The sequence below is a fragment of the Cololabis saira genome, chromosome 10 (genome assembly GCF_033807715.1).
Source record: "Cololabis saira isolate AMF1-May2022 chromosome 10, fColSai1.1, whole genome shotgun sequence".
In the NCBI taxonomy this organism is placed as follows: domain Eukaryota; kingdom Metazoa; phylum Chordata; class Actinopteri; order Beloniformes; family Belonidae; genus Cololabis; species Cololabis saira.
Window position 1 is genome coordinate 4504103 of NC_084596.1, and position 26274 is coordinate 4530376.

Here is a 26274-nt window from a genome sequence, read left to right on the forward strand (position 1 = left end):
TTCTTCAATGACATTTTCTGTGTGTATATAATCCTACCTCAATCAGAGTTTCCTCTGATCCAGCTGCAGCATCTAGAAGCTTCTTTGGCAGGCAGACAGCAACTGCTAGTCTATTTTCTTAATGACACTTGTTTACTTGACTCAATCATGTAGGTATCATCGTACAAAACAAGACGTCTCCCCGTCGGGGAATCGAACCTCAGTCTTCTGCGTGACAGGTAGAGATACTGTCCACTATACTAACGAGGACAGCTTTTCGCCCAAAGAACTTCCTGATTGCAGGAACTTAATAACTGTGTACCAATGTCATTGGAAAGTCAGTGTCCATCTCCTTTTAAACTTTTATATCGGTCTGCGATTCTTGGCTCTCCGCGGTCTCAGCGCGACGGGAATGCAGGTGAAGCCCTGCGAGTCTCGGCTCGGTTTGCCGCGAGGCTCTGGTCCAGCTGGTCCGGGTTCCCCGCACCTCTGGGGACCCCCTCTCGGAACCTCTGCTGCTGGGGTCTGGTGGTGGAGCTAGTGTACGTTAATGGAGAATGACTGGCCTTTGGTCAGTTGTGGAACTGCAACAAAATTAATTTCTGCATGAGACCCAATGCCAGAAAGAGATGGTCGGCCTTCCTGTCCTGTGCACCAAGAAGAGGACTGGAGTGGTTTTCCAAGTCCAAATAATGTTATTGCAAAGTCATACATGTTTCCGCCCAGTTTCGAACAGGGGACCTTTCGCGTGTGAGGCGAACGTGATAACCACTACACTACGGAAACAGACATGCTTTGAAAACGGCGGGCATAAAAATAAAATCTTGTAAAAAACTCTGCTACAATTCTTGACAGTAAGATTGAACTGCAGGTTTTCTCCTGGCTGCTCTCAAAGACTCATGCTGATGTTAACCATTACACCATGGAACCAACTTCTGCTGTTATTGTGGTCTGACATTGTGGTGGTGGCACCTGACAGAGTGCCGTCCATGAGTGCTGTCCATGGTACCGAGAGCGTCTGGGTGTTTAGGGTACCAGGGCCCTGGTCCTCCAGCTCCACGGGCTGGCTCTTTCACTCCGGTGGCCGGTCGGGGGGGAGCTTAACAGCGGGTCCCCGGGTTCGCACGGTGAGCCGGGTCTTTGGGTGGCTCCGGGTCTGGACGGTGAGTCAAAGGTGAGTTGCTGAGCAGCGGGGCGGTGAGCCGGGTTGGTGAGTGGCTTTCAGGGCCGTGCTGTCAGTCTGTGTCCGGGACGAGGCGACGGCGGGCTTAAAAAGCGATTCTCTCAGAGGTGCTCTAGATGCTGTCCTAAATAACTGCTCTTTTTACTTCTTCAATGACATTTTCTGTGTGTATATAATCCTACCTCAATCAGAGTTTCCTCTGATCCAGCTGCAGCATCTAGAAGCTTCTTTGGCAGGCAGACAGCAAGTGCTAGTCTATTTTCTTAATGACACTTGTTTACTTGACTCAATCATGTAGGTATCATCGTACAAAACAAGACGTCTCCCCGTCGGGGAATCGAACCCCGGTCTTCTGCGTGACAGGCAGAGATACTGTCCACTATACTAACGAGGACAGCTTTTCGCCCAAAGAACTTCCTGATTGCAGGAACTTAATAACTGTGTACCAATGTCATTGGAAAGTCAGTGTCCATCTCCTTTTAAACTTTTATATCGGTCTGCGATTCTCGGCTCTCCACGGCCTCAGCGCGACGGGAATGCAGGTGAAGCCCTGCGAGTCTCGGCTCGGTTTGCCGCAAAGCTCTGGTCCAGCTGGTCCGGGGTTCCCGCACCTCCGGGGACCCCCTCTCGGAACCTCTGCTGCTGGGGTCTGGTGGTGGAGCTAGTGTACGTTAATGGAGAATGACTGGCTTTTGGTCAGTTGTGGAACTGCAACAAAATTAATTTCTGCATGAGACCCAATGCGAGAAAGAGATGGTCGGCCTTCCTGTCCTGAGCACCAAGAAGAGGACTGGAGTGGTTTTCCAAGTCCAAATAATGTTACTGCAAAGTCATACATGTTTCCGCCCAGTTTCGAACAGGGGACCTTTCGCGTGTGAGGCGAACGTGATAACCACTACACTACGGAAACAGACATGCTTTGAAAACGACGGGCATAAAAATAAAATCCTGTAAAAAACTCTGCTACAATTCTTGACAGTAAGATGGATACTGCAGGTTTTCTCCTGGCTGCTCTCAAAGACTCATGCTGATGTTAACCATTACACCATGGAACCCACTTCTGCTGTTATTGTGGTCTGACATTGTGTTGGTGGCACCTGACAGAGTGCCGTCCATGAGTGCTGTCCATGGTACCGAGAGCGTCTGGGTGTTTAGGGTACCAGGGCCCTGGTCCTCCAGCTCCACGGGCTGGCTCTTTCACTCCGGTGGCCGGTCGGGGGGGAGCTTAACAGCGTGTCCCCGGGTTCGCACGGTGAGCCGGGTCTTTGGGTGGCACCGGGTCTGGACGGTGAGTCAAAGGTGAGTTGCTGAGCAGCGGGGCGGTGAGCCGGGTTGGTGAGTGGCTTTCAGGGCCGTGCTGTCAGTCTGTGTCCGGGACGAGGCGACGGCGGGCTTAAAAAGCGATTCTCCCAGAGGTGCTCTAGATGCTGTCCTAAATAACTGCTCTTTTTACTTCTTCAATGACATTTTCTGTGTGTATATAATCCTACCTCAATCAGAGTTTCCTCTGATCCAGCTGCAGCATCTAGAAGCTTCTTTGGCAGGCAGACAGCAAGTGCTAGTCTATTTTCTTAATGACACTTGTTTACTTGACTCAATCATGTAGTTTAGTTTAGTTTATTTTCGGTCATGACACAAAAAAAATAAATAAAAAAACAAGAATAAAACTGACAACAAGAAAACGTTCAATTGTTCAAAGATAACATAACAAAAAAGTTTCCAGTATACAAATAAACAAATAACATCTAGACCGAAAAAGGGGTAGGCTGAAGCAAAGCTTATTATTTGCCTACCCTCAAAAAGATTAATTAAATTAATAAAATAAAAGCAAAAAGTAAGAGAAAGACTGCCCGTAAAACAAATTGCCTCTGTAGGGATAACAAACATTCCTCAAAAAATAAAAGATTTTTAAAATAAAGGTGCAGTCTACATGTTACCTTCATCCTTAAAAAATCAAAGCAAATCACCAATTAAATAAATAAATACAGGAAATCATCCTTCTTTTCAATGTTTTTTTAAATAAAGTTAAAGTTCTACATAATTTCAAATCTATATCTAATTTATTCCATACATCCACTGCTGCCACTGTAGCATCTTAGTTTGGTGTTGGTTCTGATTGTTGATTTTCTGTATATACTTTCCCCTCTGAGGTTGTAATGGCTTTGTCTTAAATTGAACATATTTTGGATACAGTCTGGCAGCATGTTATTGTTGATTTTGAACATGAGCTGTGCAGTTTTGAAGTCCACCAGTTCATTGAATTTAAGCTCATTTGAATCTATAAATAATTGGTTGGTTGAGTGCTTGTATCCAACTTTTTTTATGAGTCGCATTGATTTTTTTGAAGTAAGAATATTGGTTTCGTGATTGTCTTGAATGTGTGTCCCCATACTTCTATACAGTATGTTATATATGGTTTTATTAAAGATTGATACAGGAGTTTTAATGCGTTTAATGTTAGAATATTTTAACATTTATATACAATTGCAATGGTTTTTGATATTTTGTTTTTTAAGAAGTTAACGTGAGGCTTCCAGCACAGCTTATGATCAATAACCACTCCAGGAAACGTATTAACAAAAACTCTTTCCACTTCCACATTATCAATAGTGATTTGTACACTTTGGTTAATAGGTCGATTTCCAAAAATAATAAATTTAGTTTTACTTATATTTAATGATAACTTATTCACATCAAACCACCTTTTTATTTTCTTAAGTTCAGTTTCTACTGTATTTAGGAGCTTTTCTAAGTGTTTACCTGAACAAAAAAGGTTTGTATCATCAGCAAATAAAATACAATTTAGTATACAGGATACTTTGCAAATATCATTAATGTACAGTGAGAAGAGCTTTGGGCCTAATACTGAGCCTTGTGGTACCCCACATGTCACATCCTTTGTTCAGACTTTTCATTATTTATCTGGACATATTGATAACGGTCTTCTAAATAATTTTTAATCCATGCCTTTGCGACCCCCCTAAACCCATATCTTTCGAGCTTATTTAATAATATCGTGTGATCAAGGGTGTCAAAAGCCTTCTTTAAGTCGATGAAAACCCCGACTGTATATTCATTATTATCAGTATTTGTCGAAATATTGTCAATCAGTTCCATAACTGCCATTGTGGTAGAGCGATTTGTTCTAAAACCATATTGCTGGTCACTCAGAAGGTGATGTTTTTCTATGAAATCCTCCAGTCTGTGTGCAAATAATGTCTCAAGTATTTTAGAAAATTGAGTAAGTAGAGAAATTAGTCGATAGTTAGAAAAGTTGTGCCTATTACCATTTTTAAAGATAGGAATGACCTTTGCAATTTTCATTTTTTTGGGAAATATGCCTTTTTGAAGTGACTGGTTACAAATATACGTTAATGGTTTTGCTATGGATGGAATTACATTTTTTATTAAGTTCATATCGATGTCATTATGATCTGTTGACTTTTTATTTTTTAATTTATTTACTACTTCAATCAATTCATTCTCGTCCACTTTAGTCAAAAATATAGTATTTGGATTAATATCAATATTCTTTTCACTGATATCATCTTTCATTTTTGGATCGCCAAATTGTGCCCAACATTTATAAAATAATCATTAAATTCATTAACAATATCCTTGAGTGTATTTACATTTTGCTTATTGTTATCAACAAAATAATTTGGATAGTCATACTTGTTTTTGCTTTTATTTATGATATTACTTAATATTTTCCATGTCCTTTGCGTGTTGCTTTTATGTAATTCTAACAGTTTATTATAATAATTCTTCTTACTAGCTCGCATGATTGTGGTTAATTTGTTTTTGTATTTTTTATATCTGTTTTCTGCATCCTTAGTTCTATGTTTTAAACATTTCTTGTACAATGCATTTTTCTTTTTACAGGCATTGTCTAACCCTTTGGTGATCCAGGGCTTCTCATCATATTTATAAATTCTCTGTTGTTGTAAAGGACAATGTTTGTCAAATAACAACATAAAGATATTCATGAATTCATCATATGCCTTATTTGGATCTTGATGGGAATACACCTGATACCATTTTTGTCTGGATAAATCCCTTTTTAGGGCCCCCAAGGTTACAAAAGATTTTTTACGAATCCATTTAGTACTTGTAGTTTGAGTTGTCATCCGGGTTCCATTCTGTACAATTAAAAAGACCGGAAGATGGTCCAATATATCATTCACAAGTATACCACTCGTAACTTTACTCCCAACATCATTGAAAAAAATATTATCAATCAGTGTAGCACTATGTGTTGATATTCTAGTTGGTTTGAGGATAGTAGGAAATAAACTTAAACAATACATTGTATCCAGAAAATCTCTTGTCTTTTTGTACTCATTTGCATTCAACAAATCTAAATTAAAGTCGCCACAAACAAATATCTTATTCTCCACTTTCTTATCAAATAGATGTCCTATATTATCGTTAAATATATCTGGACAAGACCCCGGAGTTCTATATACACAGCTGATGATTATACTTTTATATCTATCAATACTAATTTCAACTGTAACCATTTCCATGATATTTTCTACACTTATTGACATGGATTCAACTTTTTCCGTTTTGAAAGTTTTATGCACATACAGCGCAACCCCTCCACCCTGTCTGTTTGTTCTATTAGTAGTGAATAGTTCATAATCCTCTAGTTCTACATCAGCTTCCTTCTCATGTGACAGCCACGATTCAGACACAGCAATAACACTGAACATGTTAAATTGTCCCAAGTAGTCCCTAATTTGTACAAAGTTCCTGTGCAGGCTTCTTGCGTTGAAGTGTATTAATGAAAGGTTACCGTTCATTGAGACATTATTCTTGAATTGTTCGTCTGTGTAATACTCACAGTTGCTGCAGATGCGGTTGTAAAAATTATTCTCTGGATCAATGTTGCTCTCAGGATCACACAGTTTGTGCTCAGAAAAAGTGAATGTTTTCAGGTTCAGTTCCTCATTGTTCATTGCAGCACAATTGACATCCAGACTGTTTCTTAATCCCGATTTTTCAGACTCCTCAATTCCAAAGTCATCATCATGTAATCCATCAAATGGAAAGAAATAATCCCTCTCCAATTTGTTAATGTCCGTATGTTTATCCACTTCTGCTTGTTACTTTACAGTAAACAAGAGTCAACAAAACAAAAAACAGAAAAAAATGCGCACACATTTTTGTGGCTCCTCTTCTGCGCAAGGGTGTTTATTTGTACTTTTCCAGATCTTTTAATTCTCTCACCGTCACCACCTTTGCACTTTCAGGAGGTCCGTTCAGCCGTATCAGGATCTTGCAGCTCCTCGTCCATGTTGCTTGTATTTTATTCTGTTTTCTTAGGATGCGTGCCTCCCTTGCAATCTCCGCATTCTTTTTAGTGAGGTGCTCATTCACATAAACACCTGTGCCGGTCAGCTTCTTGCCCTGTTTTAATAGATCAATTTTGCTTTTCCTATTGGCAAAGCGAAGTATGATGACAGGCTTTGTTCTGCTGTCCTTTCTGGGCAGTGTGTGACATGCCGAGATGTTATTCCTGGCAATGGAAATATCCCTGCTGTCAAAGAACTGTGTAACTTGTTGCTCCAATGTTTGCAGCTCTTGGTCCGGCGCGTCCTCTCCTTTGTTTGCGGTTGCCGCCGCTCTGGCATATGTTTGATGCTTTGTTTCCAGGCCTGAAATAACCACATCATCCATACGCATATATTGTTCCAGATCTTCAATTCTTTTCTCCATATCATGGATTTTCATATCCTTTTCCTTGATGATTGATTTGAGATTTTTCACCTCGTTCATCAATTCAATAAGTTTGGTCTGTTGTTTGGAGACGTTACTTAACTCTTCACTCATGAGCGACAGTGATCTCCTGATTTCTTCCATTTCCTCATCCATCACATTTTGTTTGCTCGATTTTGGTGGCATTTCGCCGATTAGTGGCAGTAATTTTTAAAGTAATTTGAGGTAAAATTCGCCGATTAGTTTCTTCTGCGTCTGTGCATCTCTCTCAGACTCGTTGCGTAACGTGCGCCCGTTGCGTAACGTGCGCACCCTCAGTCCTGAGTCCCGTATGTAGGTATCATCATACAAAAGAAGAAGTCTCCCCGTCTATCGGTGGAAGATTCATACTTCACCCTAACTTCTCGGTCACCTCAGAGAAGCAACTCGTGGACCACATGGCCTAATGGACAAGGCGTCTGACTTCGGATCAGAAGATTGAGGGTTCAAGTCCCTCTGTGGTTATAGAGCCTTCAGATAGTTAGATCTGGGGCCTCATGTACTAAGAGTGCATGGATTTCAACGTGAATCCGTGTGTGGAATTAACAAGAAAGCAAAAATCCAGATGTACAAAGCTGTGCGTTCGCCCAAATCCACGCAGGTTTCTCTGTACATCCCAATCAGCGTGGATTTGAGCGCACATGCGGGAGCACAACACTCCCTCAAATATATGATAATGAAGATAATTATCCATTAAAAACCGCTCATCCTAACAAGAAATGTGCAAAAACAGGTAAAACAAATAAAAAAAGAAAACATCGGCTCTGAGCTGGGTGTCGGACTCCAGTCCTCGAGGGCCGGTGTCCCTGCAGGTTTTAGATGTTTCCCTGCTTCATTGCACCATGATACAAGTGACTGTGTCATCAACAGAACTATCCAGACTTTGATGACAAGCTGGTGATGATGATTAATTAGAATCAGGTGTGTTAAAGCAGTGAAACATCTAAAACATGCAGGACACCGGCCCTTCTGGGATTCACTTTGACACCTACATTATGCTGTTCTTTGCTTTGCGTTGCGTTCCGTGAAGAGTTGTGGTTTTATTATGATTGTACGGGTTTGTGAATGTTTATGGGCAGCGTTAGTGCATCATTACACTCTGCTTTTCTTGTTTGTATTTTAAGAGCCGATACCAGAATTTTTGGTGGATGAAAAACGGCTCCTCGTTCTGCTTTATTGTCATGCATATTATATACTAACGGATTAAGACCAATGTACACGTTTATTTAGTCTTACATTATGGATGTCCGCGATCACCACCCTCATAAGTATAACAATGTGAACATACATTTATATTTAAAACATGAAGCATTACGATCTGATTCCTCCGCTGCAGAAATAAAGACAATTTGTGCCGACGGGATTATCGAGGTGCAAACGTGAGAAATAAAGAGCAAAGTTGCTGTAACTCGGAGTGTTGCATCCGCAGGAGGAGAGACCGGTCTAGATCCAAAAATTGATTGCGTCCCAGAATCTGATTTCTCCCCTGAAAATGGGTCTTTTTACCTGCCAAATATTGATTGAAGGCCAAATACATTTAATGAAAAGTTGTTTCTGCCTAAATCTGACTTGATCTCATTCTTGAGCTTCATAATCTGAAAATCTGACGTTGTAGCGCTCTCGTTCAGCGGGCTGCTGTGCGCGCTCCCACGGCCACAAATCAGAAGAAATCAGATTCTGGCAGGCAATCACTTTTTGGCACAACAACACCGGTCCATCACCGGAGAAACACTTTCTGGATCCTGCAGAACCTGCAGCTGACTCCATATCAGACTCTGAAAGTTGCCTAAACATTCAATAAAAACGTATTTCATCATTGCTGAATCACATCAGTTCCTACCAACCTTTCCGTGACACCTTTTTTTTATTTAAGACATCTTTACAGAACCGGTTTTTGCTGCAAAATGTATTTTAATGTTTTTCTGTCCAGACACAGTTATGGGATGTTTTAGGATCTGGCTTTAATCTCCAGTACTCGTCCCATACGGTCGTCATGACGACAGACAGATGTCCGACCTGCAGCTCCAGCTGAAGCATCATGTTGGTCTGAACCGGAGCAGCTGGTCCAGTTCAGGCAGAGATCCAGAAGATCCTCTTGGTACCTGAACCAGCTGCTGGTCCAGTGTTAGTCCTGGACCAGCAGATCAGTTTGGTGCCTGAGGACTCGCTCCTGATCCTGCATCAGCAGGTTCCTCTAACGGAGCCAAAGCTCCATCGGGATTTGCTGGTCCCATCGTTGAGCTCCTTTAGTTGTTTGTTCAGATCATGTGGTTGACTGTGAGATTGTTGCAGTTCCACTCTTGTGTAAATTATCTGGTGATGTGGGGACTGTCATGTCCTTCACGTGGTCGTGAACTTATTGTTGACGTTAAGTTTCCTCATATTCTGCACTTCACTGCATCACCAGTGAGTGTCGCCAACGGACAAAACCTCAGAAAAGTGTGTACAACAGCCTTAATGTGTGAGTGACGGACCGCAGCTTTCTACGTTCACGTCATTCTTTGTACATCCCACCGTGAGCGTTGAAAGTGGCGTACGCACGTTTTTTGTGCGCCGCACTCTTAGTACATAAGGCCCCTGGTCTCCTAACTCACATTCATTCTTTAAAGGACACTTTGGTTTATCTACCCTCTCTGGTTATTACAAAAATAATAATCAGTTACAAAAAAAAGTTTGAGTTCTGTGAACTTATTAGGGTTTACAGTGTATGGATGGAGAAAGTTACTCAAATAAATCAGGGATTCTGCTGAAAAACGGTAGCGCTCTCGCAAATAAGGAAAGGGAAAGATAAAATGTCATACCGTGGTCTTATCACCCTCTCACGGTGAATTACACAGACAATTTGGGCTTCTATGTGTAACAAGTTACGCAGCTTAAATACCTGAACATAACTGGGTTATCTGAACAAAACCTGAACAAAACCGGCATAAAACCTCCCCCCTACCAGGTTATGTTCAGAGCCCTAACCCTGTTACCATGGTGATTTACTTAACCTGACCATTTTGGAACGGAAATCCCAGGTTTACCATTTACCCTGGGTTAACATACCCAGTTTAGCCACTAAACCTCCTTCTTGGATTAATACCCCCCAGGTTGTTTCTTTATAACCAGGAATTGTGGTCATCAGATAATCACCTGAACAGGGACTTGAACCCTGGACCCTCAGATTAAAAGTCTGATGCTCTTCCAGCTGAGCTACTCAGGTCATATTTGGAGAGTTTTCTTTCTTCTTTTCTTCATGTCTTTAGATACATGTGATGTCATTGATGATGTCACAAGGAATAGTGCTCATGCAGTTATAGATAGCAATCATTAAAGTCAGGCAGGGTCACCTGGGGCCTGTACTACGAAGCGGGATTTGGGGTTAGCGAGGTAACTTCAGGTTTAACCCTGGGTTTTCAGGACTACGACGGTGGTTCACTTCTTACCGGGGTACATCGCCATGGTAACTAATGCTGAACAGCTAACCTGCTCCGGAGCAGGTTATGTTCCAGATACAGATCGCCGGGTATAAAAGCACCGCCCACTGACCAATCAGCTCTCTTGGAAAATGACATGCCCTTTCCAAGAGAATCCAGTGGAGCTCGGTGCGCGGATCGTGAGAGGATCCCTCCGAAGAGAACGCGTATTCAGGGACCACCAAAACCCCTTTGCTTTCCCTGATGAGTACCTGTATGAACGATCCAAAAAAAAGAAAAAAGAGGTGGAGGAGAAAATAAAAAATAAATCAATCAATGAATAAATAAAACAAATCATCACCCAAAAGCCGATGTACAGTCAATCCAAAACTAATACCAATTAAATAAATAAATCAAGAAGAAATGAAAAAGAAGATGCATTTGTAAGGGGATAGCAAAAAAGGGATTTTCAATTTCGTCCCTCGAACATTCTGAGAAGTCACTTTAAAATACTAAATACCCCCCTCCTGAAAAAATAAAAAATTAAATAAAATAAATAAATAAACCCAATTCTTTGGTACAGCATCAGCACAAGTTATCGGTCAACAACAATAGTTATAGAACCAATATATACAGGACTGTCTCAGAAAATTAGAATATTGTGATTTTCTGTAATGCAAACACAAAAACAAAAAAATGTCATACATTCTGGATTCATTACAAATCAACTGAAATATTGCAAGCCTTTTATTATTTTAATATTGCTGATCATGGTTTACAGTTTAAGATTAAGATTCCCAGAATATTCAAATATATGTTTATATCCCTATGAATTTACACATTTATACAGTCAGCGATCTTTTGCCAGCTGTCTTTCCTGCATTTTGCAGCTGCAACTGTGTTGCTTTTTGCCTGTATTATATGCCTATACTCATCATATTTCCGTAAAATTATTGTTTGCTCTTCGCTACTGAAATAAGCGGCTCTGACAGCGGACTTCTCCATGCTTGCGATTGGTCATGCGCTGAAAACACCGCCCCTTTTATGTGCACGCGCTCATATCCAGATTGGAGAAACCTGGGTTGATATACCGAGTTGATAACCACCGTCGTGTGACCGCTTAGCGTGATTGCAATTGTCCGGGTTAGTGAATCTGGATAAGGAAAAGATATCCTGGGTATGTTGAACTTGCTTCGTAGTACAGGCCCCTGGACCAGGCAGGAGAAAAATACAAATAATGTTTTAGAGGAGGAAGATTTTTTTTTCATAATGCACTGAAAAAATTTCAAATGTCGAGCAAAAAGTCAAAATGTAGAGATTAATGTTGAAGTACAATTTCGAGAAAAAAGTGGGAATGTTGAGGGAAAAGGGCCCTGTGGCTTAGTGGTCAAAGCGCCTGTCTCGTAAACAGGAGATCCTGGTTCAACTCCCAGCAGAGCCTTTAAACTCACAACAGTAAGGATGTAACTCAGGTTAAGTTTAATTAGTTATGTTAAGGATCAAGCCTTCACCTTCTCTCACACGGTGATTGATTTCTGTGAGTTATGAGAATTCATCAGAGTTGAAGAGAAAGCATGAGTGTTAAATGAAACGGACTCTCCTTGGTAAGATATTAAGTGTATTTTGACTTTAAAGGAGAGCTTTAACGTTATGCCTGACTGTGCCTGACAAAATTATTTTAAATCAAATGCATGCAGTCCAGAGAAGAGCCACCATGGAGCCCTTTCTGCAAAAGAAGCAGACGTGTTCCTGCAACAGACGACTGCCCTCACTGATCAATAACTGATCAATAACTGATCAATAACTGATCAATAACTGATCTATAGATGCTGATCTGTGATAGGAGCAGCTCTCCATGGTGATGCTGACGGGTTTCAACAAATGATACAGTTCAACCCAGAGCACGTCCTGCCATCCAGAACCCATTTCACCCACATGATGGAGAAAAAGAGACGTTTTATTTTATTTTTTATATAACACAATTGCCTGTCCTTAAAAAATGAAAAATATAAAAATGGACAGAGGTTTATTTATTTATGGATTTATGTGTATACTGACTGATCACTGTGCCTGTCCTTGGTTTTAGATAGGACATTTTATTAACTTTTTGTAGGAACAGCGGCAAAGTTGAATAAAATATCTACAGGACATTTAACAAAAGTTTCCATAAAGTAGAAAGTACATTAGCTGAAAAAAACTGAAATAAATATGTATTTGTTTGAATCAGAAACATTAGTCTGAGGTTTGTTCCTGTACTTATCTCACACCTAACCTGCCTGTTGTGCTTTTCCTGCTAAAAAAGAGCTTTAAATCTTGTAAATCTTCCAGTGGATGATGCTCTGTTCACTGATAGCTCAGAGTTCAGGTCTGATGCTCGACATCTGAGATACCGAGGTCTTGCATGAAAGCTTTTTCTGTCTCGCCTCCATTTGTTTTTTTTTTTATTTGACAGGTTGAGATGAGTCTTGAAAATCATCAGGTGTTTCTTTACAGTCAGGAATTGTGGTCATCAGATAATCACCTGAACAGGGACTTGAACCCTGGACCCTCAGATTAAAAGTCTGAAGCTCTTCCAGCTGAGCTACTCAGGTCATGTTTGGAGTGTTTTCTTTCCTCTTTTCTTCACGTTTTTTCAAATATAAGGCATTTCAGAGGTTTTGAAAAGTCCTGGAGGAACTTTCAGTGGTTGTTCCTCCTAAACATGACAGGAAGTGCTGCTCAATTCTGCTTTAAACTTTGCAGGTTGGGTTCCTGGCTATCGTGACTGTGAACGTCTTTATATCTTACCAAACTTAATAGACGGCCTTCTAATGGCCCGCCTGCTGAATAACAGAAGAGTGGTTCTTCATGATCACACCTCCTAATAAACTGCCTTACAAGGTCAAGTCTACCTTAAATACTTAAATACTTTCTTGTTGATGTCACCAGAGTTTCATGCTAATCTAAACTGACAAGTGTAATGTTTGATCAATTGTGTCATTTACATGATGAATTTAAATAAAAAAGACCTACCAAAGAACGTGTTAGTCAGTTCTTAAAGTGTCAGTTCTTCTCTTCAAACATATAAGTTCATCAGTGGACTCTGAAGTTGAAAACCAGCTCATCTTGGATGAATTGGAACAATCCAGGATTTCCTTTGTACATGTGCCATCAAGTACTTTCTCTGACAAAACTCAAACATTAAACAAAAGTGTCCATAAAGTGGAAGTACATCAGTTATCCTTTCTTTAAATCTGAAATAAATATGTTTGTTTGATTGAATCAGAAACATTAGTCAACAACATGTAGTAATACAACCCCTTTAAGAGAGCATAACGTGTTTCCCTAATATTTTCATAACCGGAGAGAGTAGCTAAACCAAATTTTCCTCTAAAGAGTGAACGCGAGTTAGGAGACCAGATTTAACTATCGGAAGACGCTGTAACCACAGAGGGTCTCGAACCCTCAATCTTCTGATCCGAAGTCAGACGCCTTGTCCATTAGGCCATGTGGTCCACGAGTTGCTCCTCTTTCTCATAAAAAAAACAGTTAATCCTGCCATTTTAGTTTATGTGCTTGCCGTTGTTAAATGTACTAAGCGTTCGCGTACCAAACAGAGGAGAAGGTGAAGCCTTTAACCAACCATGTGGAAGACCAGACATTGGTCTTCCACACAAAGTCTGTGTTTTTTAATATTAAAAAGCTCTCTTCCGGCTCTCAGCGAAGGCGGACGCCTCTCTGCTCCTCTCCCTTATCTATTTGCCCTGCTACTGCTTTTTGTCCTGTCTCGTCTTCAGAGTCTCTTCTTTTCACTCCTCTGAAACTCCGGATCAATCATGGAATTGATTAACTGGTCTCTCAGCACAATGGACCAAATTTTTGCGACGAGAAGTGAGGGGGTGAGGGAGCCCTCTTGCCCCGATGGAACATTTTTTGCTGGATACACAATGGATTCCTGGAAACATTGGAAGCCTTTGTGTCTCAAGATTATGTCTGTCGACGTTGAAGTTGCTTCATAATTGGATTTATGATAGCAGGATTTCTCCTAATTGGAGCGGGGGGATTCCTCGTTTATCGACAAACGCGTAAGTCGGTGACAGCTGCTTTGGCCCTCTTTGAGCTCTGACGTGACTGAAGGGATAAGCGCTGCGACTAACACTCTGACTTTAACGCTGGGGGAGCAAGGCCGCAAGCTGGATGCAGGCTTTTTGGAGGCTAGCGGCGGTTCTTCGAGCTCATTGGCAAGATTGAAAAGAACTTGGAAAAGTTGGAAGCTCGGCTTGGCGGGAATTGACCACAAATTCGTCTGTTTGGAGTCGCCATTGATGAACCAGAGACTTAAGGCAGATGGAAAATTACTGGAATCTGCCTGTTTTTCAATACAATTGTTGATTCTACAATCTGACCTTGACAGGGCAGCTTGGCCGGCAATCTCCCTGGAGGAATAAAAGCAAAATGCTCTGCCCCCACTAGCCCTCCCCTTCCCAGGACATCTGTGGACCTGATCAGAACTGTACCAGGCCGTCTGATAACATCAAGGACAATGGCTGAGGAGTAGCTCTGGGGCAAATTTCACAGACTTACCGCTCACACACACACATTTGCTGATAACCACACCTCCCTCATCTCAACGCCTTCCCCGGCTCCAGCTCCCCTCTTATCGGCCCCCATAACAGTCTCTGGGATCGAGCGCAACGAAGGCCACGGCGCTCACTTGGATGCACCGTTTCTACAGATTTTGGAACCATCTATAATAAATGCACCAGGACCGCCTTTTTGGCACAACACTGGCCTGTCCTCGTGTCAAGAAAGATTTGGTCAATTGTGTTGAGAGACGAGCTAACCAATTCCATGATTTTAGAAATTTTTGCAGGATATGAAAAGAAGAGGCTCAGAGAGCATCCACGTTCACTAAGAGAAGGAGTACTTTTGACAACGTACTTGTGTGAGAAATACTGCCAGAACCAATTCAATTCAATTCAATTTTATTTATATAGCATCTAATACAACAAAAGTTGTCTCTAGACGCTTTACAGAGATCCATACCCAGAACATGACCCCCGAGCAATTATTACATAAACAATGGCAGGTAAAAAGGAAAAGCCTTAAGCCAAACAGTGGCAAGAAAAACTCTCCTTTAGGAGGGAAGAAACCTTGAGCAGGACCAGGCTCATAAGGGGGGACCCTCCTGCCAAAGGCCAGACTGGTGGAGTCGGGGACGTCAGCAGCACAGCAGGCAGGTGGAAGCAGCAACGGGATGACCAGGTTGGGGAAAGGTTGAAAAGGAACAGGGCCAGAACACATATCTCTCACCAGCAGTGAGAGATATGTGATCTTTCAGGCATCTCAAGACATTTGAGTTGCTTTGGTGAGGATTCAAATAGTTAGACCCTGGACCCTCAGATTAAAAGTCTGATGCTCTTCCAGCTGAGCTACTCAGGTCATATTTGGAGTGTTTTATTACTTCTTTTTCTTCATGTTTTTTCAAATATAAAGCATTTCAAAAAAAGTCCTGGAGGAACTTTCAGTGGTTGTTCCTCTTAAACATGACAGGAAATGCTGCTCAATTCTGCTTTAAACTTTGCAGGTTTTTCTTCCATTGAAGTCTTTCTGTCTAGAAAAAGTCAATCTTCAGTTTTCCAGTATTTGAACTTACAGTTTTTCTCAGTCGCTTTGGTACATTTCTCAGATCATCCTCGACATTTGCAAAACAGTAAGTGCATTTCTCAAAACAGTTCGTACAAATAGCAAAACACCATGGATTACCTGCAAAAGCCAGTCTCTTGCTCAAAATCCTTAGTTCATCTCTCAAAATTAAATATCTGTGTCAATGAACGTGTCAGTGCATCAGAATCACAAGTGCTTGTGTCATTGTGTACGGATAAGACAGTCAAATTGCTTAGTCATGTTTGCAAAGATGTTCATACATGTTTTACCTGTACATACTGGTAGCGCAGCTCCTTCACTCTTTCACCATTTCTTTCAAAAGGAACAGTGTACAGCTGCTTCATATTCATTTGATGTCTTTTCAGCACCCTGTCAATAGTTGAGATGCTGACTGTTTGGATGTTTGCAAAGATGTTGTTGTCCTCTATAATGGCACTCTTTATCTCCCTTAGTCTTATGGCATTGTTTTGTACAAACATGGTGCAAATAGCCTCCTCCTGTTCAGGTGTGAAAAGGGGCCCTCTGCCACCCCTGTGAAGTTGTCTTGCAGTCCTATGTGGAAAAAATATAGTAATGCACAACACAAAATTGAGTAAGATAAAATGTCACTGTATATAGTATACTTACTGTATATTGTAAAATGAAAGTAGAATACTGTCATATTGTATGAAGCATTACAGAAAGTATACAGTATTACAGTACAGTGCCTATTGTTAGATTACATACCTGTTCTGTCGACGAAAAGTCTGAACGATTGAGGACACAGTTGTTCTCCCAACATTTGGCTGCACCCTTCGACCAGCCTCGGCCATGTAAGCCCATGATTGAGAACATGGTCTACAAGTGTAGCTCTTATCTCATCAGGAACGCGCATATGTCCTCGGCCTCTTCTGCCTCTTCCTCTGTTTTGCCTCCCAACTCCTCCGCCACGCAGCCTCACTCCTCTTCCTCTTCTTCTTCTCTCTGGCTGTTGACCCCGTCCAATTCCTTGTCCTTCCATTGTCAGACATTGTAACATTGTGTTGTGCTCTGGCTATATGTATACTTGCCAGCTGATAGTTCATGAGAGGCACCTTTGAGCTATTTTAGCTAGTTGGTCAAAGCACCTGTCTAGTAAACAGGAGATCCTGGGTTCAAATCCCAGCAGAGCCTCTAAACTCAAATGTCTTGAGATGCCTGAAAGATCACATATCTCTCACTGCTGGTTCTGGCAGTATTTCTCACACGCTTGCTTAATTATAGCAGAGTACTTTGTCAAAAGTACTCCTGCTCTTAGGGCCTGATTTACTAAAGGTTTGCGTGTGTAAAAACCTGTGCAAACTTGACAGCACCCGCAAAGCAATGTGCGAGCTGATCTACTAACAGCGTGCAAAGAGGACTGCGTCTCTGAAATGCGCAAAATTGCACACGCAATTCAGTTAGTACTTTTGCCCTGATGAATAAACAATATGGGGCGTACCCGGCAGAAATCCTAAATACTGGGAGGGGAAGATGCAAATTGCTCCATTTACCACGCGCAATGAGATTTACCAAGCCTGAAAGTAATTGCGCGTATTGTGATTGCGTCTGTATTTAATACGTTCGAAAGGAAGGTGCTAATCTGCTGCTGCTGTTATTGTGGCAAGGAGGCGACATCCAAAATCAAAGAATACGCAGAGAGAGAGTCTTTATTCTGCTGCATGCTATTTTAAAAATGGTTGCACAAGTTTTATTAAAGGCCACTTTTTCTTTAGTTCTTCGCCTTATATCTTGCCACCTTCTCTTATTGTGCCCCCCTCCACTCGCCCACAAGCAGGCCAAGCCTTTGTGCCAAAACTTTGTATTTTATTGATTACTTATCTTATTGAACGTGAAATCATCCTTCGTAAATTACATTTAATTAAAACCCGTGCTTATTAATCACAAAACACAGGTTAAACATCATGACCAAATCCGCTCCGACCCGCTGCGTCAGGATCAGCGCAGAGACTGCAGCTTCGCCTGAATTATGGTTCTGCGTTAAATCGACGGCGTAGCCGACGCGTAGGGTCGCGGTGCGGTGTGCGTCGCCACGTAGCCTACGCCGTCGGTTCTGCGTTGGTGTGACGCGGAACCATAAATCAGCCTTTAGTGTGCGCTCTGTGCTGTTCTGAACACTTCTCTTCTTTCGGCCATATGATGGTCCCGTCTGTCACACATTTACTGTCAGTGTTTGCTATATAATATATCATATTTGCAATATACTGTGGACATCTGAATAAAAACTTAACTCATAAATAGATGAATCAAAGCGCTCTCCAGCTCTGTGTCTGATTGTCTTTTTCTCCTCAGATCATGCCGAGCACCGCCGGGTCACGCAAACCCGACCAATTCAATATTAAAATCAAATTTGGTCCTGTGGCCCGTTTTTCTATTTCGTATTTTTGATCTGTGCCTAAAATTGAAATATGAAAAACCAGACTTTTTCCGTTTTTTGTGTTACCAACTGCATTTATTCTATCGCAGGTTTTCTCCGATATTGCGTTTCTTTTGGTAATGTTTAAATTTCTTTGCTGTAATTCATGAATGTATTTATTTGCCTCTTCCACTAATATCTCTAACTCCAACTCGTCAAATTTCATTTTGCGCTTGTGACTTGTGACTGTGCTTTCCATCCACTCTCCATGGCGCAGATCTGCGCTCGCAAACCGTAAGACACGCAACACCTCATTTAAATACTGCTGTTTGCACCTGTTATCAATTGCGCACGCAATCTTAGTTGATCACCCGCAAACCACACGCAAACAGCACGCGCAAACTTTTTCAGTGCACACGCAATTTAGTACTCTTTATTTAGGATCTTAGTAAATCGGGCCCATAGTGAACTATGATGTTGTTCATATTGTGTAACTTTGTTGTGGTAAATCTACTATAACTATTACGTTTTTACAGAAAAAATAACATAGTTTCATTGGAATAACATAATAGTAAGGCATTTCAAGGCTACAAAACACAGAAGATACAAACGAACATAACTATCTCACTTAAATCATACATGCACACAAAGATACTCTACGACGCATTCTCAGACATGCGCAGTGACCACAGAGCAAAGCAACCGACGACACTCGCGCCATGTGCTCAGTTGGAAACCGTTGTCCTTGAAAAAAATTGGTAAGTAGAAATGTTTCCTTGATAATACAGTGTGAAACTATAGGTTGTGTCAACCGAGGATAAGTGTTTTCAGTTTTTAATGCCCTCGGTTGTACAGTTTGAAAGAGTTTGGAAAACGGTCATTGCTAGCTTAAAACACACACACACGCACGCAGGCACGCACGCACGCACGCACGCACGCACGCACGAACGCACACACACACACACACGCACGCACGCACGCACGCACGCACGCACACACACACACACACACACACACACACACACAAACACAGTTTCTTGCAAATGTGGCTTTATTGCAGCATTTGTGCCATTGTCAAGTGCATAGCTGTTATTTCTTGAATTCTTAAATAGCCAGATGATTTTTCTTTGGTGCCAGTTTATACTGCATCCCTAAATATTGAACAGAAAGCAGGAGGAGCTCTGGTAGACTTCATCACTTTTTATGAATTCATATTTGAAATTTCATATCACATTTTAAAAAATAGGTAAATTATCCTAGAGTGATACTAAAGGTGTAAATTTTGTGTGCCCTGTTTTCATAATTTACATAAATTAATTCCTTTTGGTAAAAATATACAGGTCGGGTGCAGTTGACTCGGAGAGGCTCAATGTAACAATGTCAAACTGCTATTTATATATAATATATGTTCCATATCTGTTTTATGAGCAGTTCTAATCCTAACATTTGAAGAGATTACTAATCACTGTCTCTCTTCTTTGTAGGCTCTGAATGTGGAGATGCAAACAGTGCCCTGAGACTGTATCTACGAGGTACCAGTTATTAAAACACTACAGATTGAAACATTATCATTACGGTCAGAGACACTCATATCCATGCACATACTATGAATGTCCATGCTCATTCAAAACATGGAATGCTCTTAAAACTCATTTGAGTCGATGTCATGTAAATGTGTTGGGTACTAGAAGTGCAGAACTAGGAGTTTTTACATGCCCTTTGTGCCCTGGAAGTGAAATACCATGTAGTAGAGAGTTTTTTTTCACATCAACAGCCATCTGAAGCGTTATGAAACAGTTACTTGTGTGTTTCAAAATTAGACTAATATATATTCTACTTACCAATCACATAAGAATAGGAGGCATCCACATTGCACAGTTAAAGACTTTAAAGTTGAATTAGTGAAAGGTGGTAATGTAAATGGTGATGAATATGCATCTGAAGACCATCCAGATGATCTTGGAGAAACTGCTTCAGACTTAGATTGTCATAATTTGATTGAAACTGACACACCAAATGAGAACTTGCAAGAAACAATCATTCAAAAATTGGCAACTGTTCTTTTGAAATTAGAGGTTTTTTCACATGTGTCATGTTCAGCAATTGATGGCTTGCTTGAGGAGTTACATTTCATTTTAACCTCAGCAGCGCTGCCTATATCACACAGCACAGCTTCTGATATTTTCAGTAAACATAACCTCCAGGTTGACCAGCTCATAATTAATGAACTCAGTGTTGCCATTTCTACTAGTAATCCATTGGTAAAAGCTATTGCTAAGGGTGGTCCACTGGCAACTGCCTTCAAACGCAAACAATACTACAAGGAAAAATTTAAGGTTGTGGAAGCTGTTGAGTATGTACTGGAGGCAAAGTCCAACAAAACATTTCAGTATGTTCCCTTACTAAATTCTCTACAGCAGTTGCTTGCTCGTAAAGATATAGTTGATAAGCTTGTTGATAATCATACAACTTTATCTTCAAATGTAAACCAGTATGTGTCCTTTCAGGACACATACTGGTTCAATTTTTTGGTGAGGATTTAAGGATTTCCCTATGTTTTTATATTGACGACTTTGAGGTTTGCAATCCATTGGGAACGTCGCGTAAGAAACACAAACTTTGTGCAGTGTACTGGACTTTAGGTAACTTACCTCCTGTTAGCAGCTCGTCCCTTTCTAAAATCTACTTGGCACTGTTATGCAAAAGTGATTATGTTAAAACTTTTGGGTATGAAAAGATATTTGAACCTCTGTTGCATGATGTAGTGATTCTTGAACAGCAAGGTCTATACATTCCCCATCTTGGAGTTTTTGTCAAGGGCACAATACAGTGTGTTGTTGCTGATAATCTAGGAGCTCATGGGCTAGCGGGATTTGTAGAGAGTTTTTCAGGAAAATATTTTTGTCGATTTTGTACAGCTCAGCATCCAGACATCCAGACGCAGGAAGTAAAAACAGGATTTTTTGAGCGCAGAACAGAGGAAGTTCACCAGCTTCACATCAGAACAGCTCAAGAGACGGGGAAAAGCTGCTTCTGGGTAAGAAAGTCTTGCATTTTAACCAACAGTCTTTCTCACTTCAATGTGACAACAGGTTTCCCCCAGATATTGTCCACGACCTGTTTGAGGGCATAGTTCCTGTCGAGTTAGCACGGTGCATTCAGGTGCTTATATCTAAAAAGTTGTTCACTCTTGAACACCTGAATAATCTTATCCATTCTTTTCCTTACAAAGAGGGAGATAAAACTAACCGGCCTCATTTGTTACCAAAAAATTTACAGAGGAAACACACTGTAGGTGGCAACGCACATGATAATTGGTGTCTTATTCGATTACTCCCTTTCATTGTAGGAGAACTTGTTCCCCATGAGGAACCTGCTTGGCAGGTGATTTTGGATTTAAAGGACATCACAGAATTAGTCGTTGCACCTGTTCACAGTCTAGAATCAATTGCATACTTGGAGTGCAAAATATCAGAACATCGAAAACGTTCCAGATCAAAGGTTGTTGCCCAAACATCATTTTCTGGAACATTATCCGGAAATGATCAAATGTTTTGGTCCTCTTGTGTCATTATGGACCATGCGATTCGAAGCCAAACATAGCTTTTTTAAGCAGGCATATAAATAACTTTAGGAATGTAACTTTGTAACTGGCAACAAAACATCAGTTAATGGTTGCCCATCATATGCTTTGTCCTGACAATGAAAACATCTCCTTGGATGTTGTTCAAATCTCAGAGGTCCCCATTGATGTCCTCAATGATGATGTTGTGAGCATAATTGCCCGGAAATACCCTGACATCACTACTGTAAACCTTGCTCAAAGTGTCACTGTTAATGGCATAAGGTACAAAAAAGGTATGATAGTTGTGCATGGATCATGTGGTGGTCTACCTGAATTTTCAGAAATAATTCAGATGTGCATTATAAGAAATGATTTGAATGCCATCATTAAAAAACTGACCTCATGGTACAGAGAACACTATCGAGCTTTTGAGTTGCACCCAACAACACAGTTTGCAGTGGTTGAGCTGAAGGAGCTCTCTGACCAGTATCCTCTGGCTGACTACAGAGTTGGAACCCTACGAATGGTTACTTTGAAAAGATTTGTACATCTGACAGGTAATTTCTTGAGATTGAAAATGGTAAAACAGTTTGTAAGTTATTAAAAGTCAGTTTCTCCTAATTAAAGTGTTGCAATGCCAAAATTGATTATGCAAAGGCCGAGGAGATTTATGTGAGGAAATTATCTAGTGGTTTTGTTTTTGTTTTTCAGAATGAACACAAGATGGCTGCTTCACTGAGAGTTGTACTTGGAGAGGACAACGCAGCAAAACTAACTCTGCCCAATGGGATGCCGGATTCAATAGAGGATCTCAAAGAAGACATCAAAAGAAAACTCAGCTTGCCTGGAAGTTTCAGACTACAATACAGAGACATTGAATTCAATAATGAGTTTGTGAACTTGACAGAGATCTCACAAATCAAAGACAAGAGCACTGTTAAAGTCATTTACTTAACAGATGAGCCAGACACAACCACATGTCAACCTGTTTCACGGTGGTTAGATGACAGTTCTTTGTCCACAGCATCAGACACAGATATACTTTCCTCTTCCGAATCCACATCTTCAGGTTCTTCCCTTAGGTCACAGCCATGGCCCCAACATTTCCAGATACCTCAGTTTAATTATGAGCTACAGATTCAGTTGGAAAGGGCCAACCAAGCCTTCCTGAACAGTGGTACTCTTTTGAGTCCAAGTCCGAAATTAAAGTCGGATATACTTGATGGTTTGGCATCAGAAATTGTCAAATACAAAGTTTACCCTTCAAGTTCAGAGTTGGATGACGTGGCCCAGGCCCTCATAACAACATATCCTTGTTTAAAGGAGCAGGGATCAGTTACTGGCTTCTATGGAGGGAAAAGTAGTTTGAAGTATAAAATGACAAACTACCGAACAAGACTGAGGAACATTGGCTGCCCAGAATTGAGCATAAATGCCACCAAAGAAAAGCCAGGTGCCCCGGGTCAACGTTGGACTCAACTCAAGTATGTTAGTTTGAACCAGGTGAATGGAGAAAATACAATGCAAGTGTAATTTCGATGCACGTATGTTAGAATAACATATTTTCATATGCACTACAAATGTCTGTGCTCCATCCCAACAAGATAATGTTGCTCTGTTGAACTCTCATAACTCACAGAAATCAATCACCGTGTGAGAGGAGAAGGTGAAGACTTGATCCAAACATGTGGAAGAATCATCTATAAACTCTTTGGTTTTATACTTAACCTGAGTTACATCCTTACTGTTGTGAGTTTAAAGGCTCTGCTGGGAGTTGAACCAGGATCTCCTGTTTACGAGACAGATGCTTTGACCACTAAGCCACAGGGCCCTCAGTTGCAACAAACGTGTATGTAGATAGGCTAGTTTTAGCAATAAAAAGAAAGGAGTGAATTGGGATTCAGAAGATTCTCCTTCAGTCATGGCCGTCTGGCCTGATTCTAAATTACTGTTCTGTGAGGGTTGAGGGTCTTTAAGATCCCCTACTACACCGATATAAAGGTTTAAAAGAAGATGGACACTGACTTTCCAATGACATTGATACACAGTTATTAAGTTCAAATACTGGAAAACTGAACACTGACTTTTGCCAGACAGAAAGTCTTCAATGGAAGAAAAACCTGCAAAGTTTAAAGCAGAATTGAGCAGCATTTCCTGTCATGTTTAAGAGGAACAACCACTGAAAGTTCCTCCAGGACTTTTTTTGAAATGCTTTATATTTGTAAAAACATGAAGAAAAAGAATAAACAAAACTCTCCAAATATGACCTGAGTAGCTCAGCTGGAAGAGCATCAGACTTTTAATCTGAGGGTCCAGGGTTCAAGGTAGTTTCTTCAATATCACAAGATACTTACCTCCATTTGTCCCTCAGCTTATACAACAACTTCTAGATTACCGTCTTCATGTTTGCAGGTATATTCAGTTAGACATGTGGAAACAGCATCCTCTTAGAAAGAGACCATAGACTTGGAGAGGTTTGTCATTGACATTTGAATGAACAGATCTCTCTTTGTACCCACTCCTGACTGGATCAAAGCTTTCTCAAGAACCCTGGCAGTGACGGTCAGCCAACGACTGTTCACTGATGACCAATAATCACCTCAATATTCATGAGGGCTGGTAAATGTGATGAGTTCAGTCTGCTTTCTACTGCTTAGGAAATGTCACATGAAGAACTTACTACACTGAGAAACATTGTAATTGTTGACAAACAGTTTCCTCCCTAACGGAGGAGAAGACTTTATCCAACCGTGTGGAAAACCCAGAAGTTGGATACTTTTTCACCAACAAAGTACATGATTTCAAACATTACAGGAGTTACATCCTTACCTTTGTCTTCATGAGTTTAGAGGCTCTGCTGGGATTTGAACCCAGGATCTCCTGTTTACAAGACAGATGCTTTGACCAACTAAGCCACAGGGCCCTCAACACACGTCTGCAACTTGTTATAAAAACCCTGTTGACACAACAAGTTCATTCTACCTCTGGAGCAGCTTTATTTCACCTCACTGTGATATATTTAGTACACAGACCTGTTCCACTACTGTCCTGGCTTTATGTGAAGTAACAGAGCTATGAAGGATGGTAACTTTTATACTTACCATATATGGTTACCTGCCTCCTAAGCGGTGATTGATTTATCTGAATGTTGGACAGTTCACCCAGGGTGCAAAAGTAGCCAGGACGCCTCTGAATTGTGCACGTTACCAAATGTAGCAACAGCGCCCTCTGCTGTTGTTCTTCTTCCTTAATCTTATACAAAAACATCTAAACAGGTATGAGACATATAAAAATGCTGGTTCAAACACTTGTAGAAATGGTCTTCATGGCTGTTGTGCTTCAACATTTGTTGTGTTATTTTCTTGTTATTCTTATTTTATTCATGTAAAAATGTGCTTTATAAAACAGAGCTGATCAGGCAGTTTTCATTCTCCATAAAGTTTAAAGATTATTTACATTGAGTGTGGGTGCATTGCCTACAAATTGTTCAACTGGTCCAGATGAACCTGATATGCTGCACCTGGGCAGCAGAGGGAGGAGCTGAAGGGAGCCTGACTGAGCGTCCTGGGTGTGTTCAAAACACCCACTACGTTTGGAAACATTTGCAACGTTGTGGATAACGTTGGCTTTCGGTGGAAGATTCATACTTCACCTTAACCTCTCGGTCACCTCAGAGGAGCAACTTGTGGACCACATGGCCTAATGGACAAGGCGTCTGACTTCGGATCAGAAGATTGAGGGTTCAAGTCCCTCTGTGGTTATAGAGCCTTCAGATAGTTAGATCTGGTCTCCTAACTCACATTCATTCTTTAGAGGACACTTTGACTTAGCTACCCTCACGGAGGGAACGGAGTTCAATAATACACACAATATTTTATCATTTAAAAAAGGCACATGGGTTGGTGAAATAACACAAAAAAGGGAGCCTAACTAAAAACATGGGAAAGGGTTTATGGACTATGGCTTATGTTGGATTAATCAAAGTTTTGTCATTATGAAACTGTGAAGAATCAGAATCAGAAAACTGCCTGTTTATCGTGACATTCTTTGACATACTCAGGAGGTTAAAACTGCTGACTTCATGGTTGGTCAATGAACCATTGTCTTTTAGGTGCATCTGTTTCAAGACCCCCATCACATGTTAAAAGATGAGGGCAGCCCTTCCTGTGGTCCCACAAATACCCCATTGTGTCTTCGGACACATCTGTTCAGAGTTTCTGTTTTAGTTCAGGGAGGCATTTGACCCTTTTGACCTTTTGTGTTTCTTTAAAGCTTAAGTTTCACATGTGTGACTTTTCAACCATCATCTGATCTGTTTGACCATCTGTTTCTGTCCATTGTCCATTCAACTATTTACTATTGGGTG

At 40.9% G+C, this 26274-nt stretch overlaps 11 non-coding genes across 11 annotated transcripts; 3 read left to right on the forward strand and 8 right to left on the reverse strand.

Moving 5' to 3' along the window:
* Positions 1-692: 692 nt before the first annotated feature.
* Positions 693-765, reverse strand: trnav-cac (transfer RNA valine (anticodon CAC)). The gene has a single exon. It is a non-coding gene; the product is annotated as a tRNA-Val (tRNA).
* Positions 766-1484: 719 nt separating this feature from the next.
* trnad-guc (transfer RNA aspartic acid (anticodon GUC)) lies at positions 1485-1556 on the reverse strand. The gene has a single exon. It is a non-coding gene; the product is annotated as a tRNA-Asp (tRNA).
* Positions 1557-1999: 443 nt separating this feature from the next.
* Positions 2000-2072, reverse strand: trnav-cac (transfer RNA valine (anticodon CAC)). Its single transcript has one exon. It is a non-coding gene; the product is annotated as a tRNA-Val (tRNA).
* A 5245-nt stretch (positions 2073-7317) lies between these two features.
* Positions 7318-7390, forward strand: trnar-ucg (transfer RNA arginine (anticodon UCG)). Its single transcript has one exon. It is a non-coding gene; the product is annotated as a tRNA-Arg (tRNA).
* A 2667-nt stretch (positions 7391-10057) lies between these two features.
* On the reverse strand, positions 10058-10130 carry trnak-uuu (transfer RNA lysine (anticodon UUU)). Its single transcript has one exon. It is a non-coding gene; the product is annotated as a tRNA-Lys (tRNA).
* A 1562-nt stretch (positions 10131-11692) lies between these two features.
* On the forward strand, positions 11693-11764 carry trnat-cgu (transfer RNA threonine (anticodon CGU)). Its single transcript has one exon. It is a non-coding gene; the product is annotated as a tRNA-Thr (tRNA).
* A 1077-nt stretch (positions 11765-12841) lies between these two features.
* On the reverse strand, positions 12842-12914 carry trnak-uuu (transfer RNA lysine (anticodon UUU)). Its single transcript has one exon. It is a non-coding gene; the product is annotated as a tRNA-Lys (tRNA).
* Positions 12915-13744: 830 nt separating this feature from the next.
* Positions 13745-13817, reverse strand: trnar-ucg (transfer RNA arginine (anticodon UCG)). The gene has a single exon. It is a non-coding gene; the product is annotated as a tRNA-Arg (tRNA).
* Positions 13818-23667: 9850 nt separating this feature from the next.
* trnat-cgu (transfer RNA threonine (anticodon CGU)) lies at positions 23668-23739 on the reverse strand. Its single transcript has one exon. It is a non-coding gene; the product is annotated as a tRNA-Thr (tRNA).
* Positions 23740-24757: 1018 nt separating this feature from the next.
* On the reverse strand, positions 24758-24831 carry trnat-ugu (transfer RNA threonine (anticodon UGU)). Its single transcript has one exon. It is a non-coding gene; the product is annotated as a tRNA-Thr (tRNA).
* Positions 24832-25596: 765 nt separating this feature from the next.
* On the forward strand, positions 25597-25669 carry trnar-ucg (transfer RNA arginine (anticodon UCG)). Its single transcript has one exon. It is a non-coding gene; the product is annotated as a tRNA-Arg (tRNA).
* Positions 25670-26274: the final 605 nt, after the last annotated feature.